The sequence below is a fragment of the Falco punctatus genome (genome assembly GCF_963210335.1).
Source record: "Falco punctatus genome assembly, contig: scaffold_33, whole genome shotgun sequence".
In the NCBI taxonomy this organism is placed as follows: domain Eukaryota; kingdom Metazoa; phylum Chordata; class Aves; order Falconiformes; family Falconidae; genus Falco; species Falco punctatus.
In genome coordinates this window covers 810,597-816,146 of record NW_027660146.1, presented here as the reverse complement: position 1 = coordinate 816,146, position 5,550 = coordinate 810,597, and the positions used below count along the sequence as shown (strand labels likewise).

Sequence of the window (5,550 nt, the reverse complement as noted above, 5' to 3'; positions counted from 1 at the left end):
GCAGGAAAACTAAAAAAAGAAAACACCCCCACAAATCAAACACAGACTCCCCCTCCGCCCCCTGCCAAGGCAGGGGTGCTCTCTTGGCTGGCTGGGTGATGCCGTGCCGCTGCCCTGGGCTGCCTGCACAGGCCGGGGTTTAGCACAGCACTCAGTGCACAGGGTGGCTTCGCCCTCTCCTCTCCTGCCTGCAGGCAGATGGACCTGCTGCAGCAGGGTCCTGGCGGCTGCGGGGCAGGAGGTGCTGAGCACGACGCGCCGGGGGTCCCTTCTGACTTCAACACCCAAGGAGAGGTGGAGGCAAGGGGCTGAGTCAGGCAAGGGGGCTGTAAATAGGATCAGGCTCCTTAAAAAGGGACTGTTCAACACCTTCTCAGCTCAGGGGCTCTGCCAAGAGATGAGAAGGGCTTTATTGTCCTCCGTAAAGCAGCAGAAAGCTGCAGTCTCTTACGGGCACGGCTTTAGCCCACTCCTGCTGCGGCTGCCAACAGGGCACGTGCCTCCCCGGGCTGGATCAGGCCCAGGAGAGGAGCTCAGGTGGGCATCTCCTCCCCTTTTTGGGGAGAAAACAGCAAATGAATGAAGGGCCCAGAGAACCCCTGGGCTTCACCTGCAAGGGCGGGTAAGACGCGGGGAGAGGGAGGCACACGGCGAGCCGTGAGGCGCAGAGCCTGTGCCAGGGGTGCCGGGAGGGCTGCGCGGCACTTACCTGACTCAGCTCCTCCACCTTGTTTCTGGCAGCGGCTGCAGCCTCCTGCTTAGTGGCGAGCTGCTTCTCCTTCTCCTCCAGCTGGCGTTTCAGGACAGTGACAGGGTCACCCTTCTGCTTGGCCTGCCGGCACAGAGTGGCACATCAGCGGGGACCACCACCTCCTCATCCAACCCCTCCACCCCACACGTACGGGGTCCTGCCCTCTGCTGCAGGGAAAATTCAGCTCCTGTCTCTAAGGCTGACCCTCGGGGGACAGCCTGCCCGAAAACGGGCTGCCTTCACCCCTCCGCACCCCCGGAGGCTTGGCCTAGCCCTGGTGGACACGACGCTGCTGGCAGCCCTACCGCATGCCAGGTGTCCTGGACGATGCCCGCTTTCTCCGTCAGGATCTCGATGAGCTGCTGGGCCTCCCCCTCACTGAACACCGTGCTGCTGACAGTGAACACAAGCGTCTTGTAGGGCAGGTAGAGGGGCCCATCCGAGTCCGCAGGTGCTGGGGAGGAGAGAGGAGGGGTTGGAAGCGCTCGAGCCATGGGCAGGGCTGACTAGCATCACCTCAGTTGACTTCAACCCCATAACTGCCATTTCACGCCAGCAACCGCCCACATGTCCACAGCCAAGTTTGATACCTCTCTAACTGAAAGCAACGTGACGAGTGCTGGGGACGGCGCCCACCACAGACAAGTGTTCCCTGAGCCAGCTGCCACCTCTGCCTGGCTCTGCTACTGCTCCTGCCGCCCTGCCACTGCCCTCCATCACACTGAGCGATTCCAGATGGAGCTGGGCACGCTTTGCTAATGCCAGGGAGCTGAGACATGGTGGGCATCAGAAGCTGGACTCCATCGTGACACAGCCTTGCTGGGGGACTGTCGCTCCACGCAGAGGTGCCAGTGATGCAGAGCAGCAAGGTCATCTCCTGCCTTTCACCAGGCAGGTTCGTTCCAGCTCTTTGCTAAGGGAACGAGATGACTCCAGCCCTTCTCCGATCCCTCTGCCGGCTTACCCGATGGGGATATATGTAGAGGAACTTGGCCTTACCTGGCTCGCTCTTCTTCTTGGATGCAGCCACCTTCTTGACAGGTCCATTATGCTTCTGCTCCTCATGGGCTGGAAGAACATTGCTTTTCTTTATGGTGACAGAGCTGACCACTGGAGCACTTTGGTGCGCCTCTGGGACCTGTCCATTAGGTTTCTCTTGATTTTTCTTTCCTTTTCCTTTTTTCTCAACAGCTTCCTCTTTCTTCTTTTTCTCTTTTTACTTCTGCTGAGTCTTCTTAAGCCCTTTGCCTTGCTTGGCCAAGGCTTCCTCAGAAGGACGGAGGACCTTCTCCATGAAGGTGAACACCAGGAAGATCCCGATGGCCGATACCACCATCAAACCTCCAAAGAGCACAACCTTCAGCATCTGAGGGTCATAGACATCCATCCTGCCTTATTCTTCTGTGCCTGCAAGACACCAGAACAACAGTTAGTGGGGAAAACAAAGAGGTGCAACGGCCTCTCTGTGAGCAGCGAGTTTCCCATGTCCATCTGTGTTGTGTGGGCAACCTGCTGACACCCCCCGCCCCTTCCCAGGTTTGCGCTCCTCCGCTGCGCTGCCTGCGCACGGTGCTCCAGCCACACCGCAGGGGCTGCTTGCACTGGCTGCAGCAAGCTCCAGAAGAACCAAAGAGGGGGAAGAAAAAAGCAGGGATGCAATCAGAGACAGCCACGAGCAAAGTGCCCATGACATGTCCAATGGGACGCTTTTGCACAACCCTGGGCAATACCTGCAGCCCTGCGGCAGTAAGAGAGACCGTTTCCAGACTGCCTGGTGCAGTTTGGCCAAGACCTGGGCTCTCCCTGGGCCACCTGGCCTTATCTCTGCACCCAGGCGCAGGTGGAAGTGCATCCAGGGTCTCAGCTTTGGAATAACCCCCCCCCCTGGAAGGGGAAAGCATGCACGGGAGAGCTTTCCCCAGCTTTGCAACAGCCCTGGCCGCCTCCCTTTGCCACCTGCACCCTGCGGCACTGCTGGCCTCTGCCCAGCCTGGCAGGGAGGACACACAGCGACCACATCCCACTGGGTCGCTGCTCCCAGCCTCCAGTGATGAGAACGACCCCAGCAATGATGCTACAGACGCCACACAGAGAACCAAGACGCTACCATCTCCTTGCAATGCAAACACCAGGAAAAGGCCTAAGTTCAAGCCAAAAAAAAGCAAAAGCGTGGTCATTAACCATCTCATCTCCCCAGCAGATGCCCACAGGAAGAAACGAGACTTGCAAAGGGAGCACTGGATGTGGTGCTTCTCTTTCCACCTCTGCTGTTAACTGGCGGGCATCCGTTCCCACCCTCCTCTCCACGCTCAGGTTCTCCACCCATAACACACGGAGCCACAACGGAGACTGTACTGCCTGCTCTGAGACCTGGCAGGCAGGGTGCAACCCCACACGGAGGAAGATGCTGCTACCTCCACTCTTCTTAATCGCTAACCGAACCCCGTCCCGAGTCTGGAAGCCAGTCTCTTCCCCGCTGTCCCACTCGTGCGTTTCCCCCATGGGCATCACCTCCACGTGGCTCACAACTACCCCCCCCCCCCCCCCCCCCCCCCCCCCCCGATGCTGCAGTCAGGCAGTTCATCTGCGCAGGGGCACTCCCCAGGAGGTGCCAGGCTGCGCTTTCTCGTGATCAATGCATCAAGCCCTCGGCTGTCAGAAGTTCCCATCCCCGCGCTTAACTGTAAACATCATTGAATTTCCTCTTTAAGAGGTCGTGGGCTGGGGACGGAGGGAGTGGCTGGAAAGGGAGGAGGCAAAAATAAGAATAAAACTAAGGAGATCAGCATCTTTTCAAAACCTCAGTGCTCACAGGGAGAGACCTCAGAGCCTTTCCCTTTCTCACAGCCGACAGCGGCAAACTCACTCACAGCCGAATCTGCACTGGTGCAGCCAGGGGGTGACAGTGCAATGGAAACGTCGTCTCCAACCCCCAGGGGGGTTGTTGAGGGCTGTTTCAATCAGCAGCCCAGCTCTCCCTGCCCGCCTCGCCAAGCATCCCAGACAAAGCAGCAGAGAGCCGGCAGGCGGGCAGGCTGCCAACGCCAGCTGGAACCAGCCTCCCTCCGGCAGGACCAACTTTCTACACCAGGGCACTGCGCGAGATCCCAGCTGATACTACAGGCATCGCTATCCTGGTCCGTCCCGGTCGTTTGGGATTTCAGCGGCCTCAGCCGGCTCCATCCCAGCACAGCTGGTGCCAGCCCCCTCCCTCCTGACAATGCAGCATCACTTTGGGATGGTCCCCATCGGGACAGAGGGATTATTCCTAACCTGCAGGGTGAAAAGGGATGGATTTCCTCTTCCTGGCAGGAAACAGAAACGAGGGTCCAGAGAACATGTACCCACGTCCTTCTGCTGGCTTTAGGGCCAGACCAATGTGCCCCGGAGCTGACCGGGGCGGAGCTGAGCGCCCTGCATTCCTCACCTAGCAACCCCAACAATGCGCTGGTACCAACAGAGCTGCTGACCTCACACTGCCACCACGTCAGACTTAGATCAAAATTCGCCACTCCAGCTTAGGGCAAGGGCATCACTGACGGCTGGCAAATGCTCTCCAGCCCCGTCAGCTGCTCCCGCCACCTCCCAAGGCAGCTGGATGCTGGATTTGCCTTTGGTTTTTGGTTGTGGATGGCTGGGTTTTTTGAGATACTAGTGAGAGATGAGAACTTCACAAGTGAAATGCCCTGTGATGCAGCTCAAATGAGCTCTGGCTAAAACTTACACTGTCTGACTGAATTTTAGAGGCACTAGAACTGTGCGCAGGACAAGAGCAGGTTTTGCAGTGTCTGTGACACCATAGCTGTGCCACGCAGAGCAGCACATCTGCACCATACAGGCTAGAAACCATTAGATTCCTTCTAGAGCTGGTGCTGTGGCAGAGGACGTTCAAGCCTGTGTCTGTTGAAAGACACGATCTCAAACATCCTGTGCAACAGTAGTAATTAACAATGCGCTTGATTTAGAGATGTGGTTGTGATTACTCATTTCAAAGGGCATTACATCTCCATGTGGAGAAGCAAAGTTCTGTTCAGCCTGTCAGACACTGTTAACCAAGGAGTAAACATGTTGCTGCAGCATTCAGAGATTTCATGCTCAGTCGGCGTGGCTTGTAGCCAGAGAGCGCTGACCCCCTTCAGTTCCTCCTGCTGCACTGGGCCAAAATCTTGCAGCCTGCAAGACAGACAGGATCGTTGTGCAGCAGTGCCAGCCTTCACACGACAGCTGGCCAGTGGACTCGAACTAGCCAGGGAGGCTGCGCTGCACAGGTGGAAGTTAAAAAAAAAAAGAAATCCTGAAGAAATTCAGCTTTTCTCCACATCAGACGGGCTTGGGTTGGGCTCCCTGATCTCCAAAAAAAGAATCCATTGTTGATCCCTTGGAGCAGCAAAGCCTTTCTGGTCTCTACAGCCCAGATTCTCACTCTGATTCTTCCACCCACCTCTCCAGAGCCAGCGGGAGCTGAGTCAGCCATTGGAGCCTGCCTGCGTGTAGCTTCCTCACCCGCCATACCCAGGGTAGCCCTAGAAAGGAGAGATGCGCTCCTGAGAGAGCCTGCAGTGAAAAGGGGAACAGTCTGAGCACGGATGTAGTGAAAACGTTCTCCCCGGTATTTCTGCATTGCTATTTGGCGTGTAGCCAGATGTCTGCTCTGACACACGTCAGAGAAAACCATCCAAATGCCTAAGCCAAGGCAGGGCTTACCTGCTTGGTGACCCGATTGCCTCTTCTAATGTTACTACCAAGTACATTTGATTGATTACTAGCATGCTGGAATGCCACATTGAGTGTTTTGCCTC

At 56.9% G+C, this 5,550-nt stretch overlaps 1 long non-coding RNA gene across 1 annotated transcript; it reads right to left on the bottom strand.

Annotated features, from left to right (window-relative positions):
* Positions 1-865: 865 nt before the first annotated feature.
* LOC308057812 lies at positions 866-5,550 on the bottom strand. Its single transcript, XR_013925470.1, has 3 exons — positions 5,193-5,550; positions 1,751-2,158; positions 866-1,205 (listed from the first exon to the last, which is right to left on the bottom strand). It is a non-coding gene; the product is annotated as an uncharacterized lncRNA (long non-coding RNA).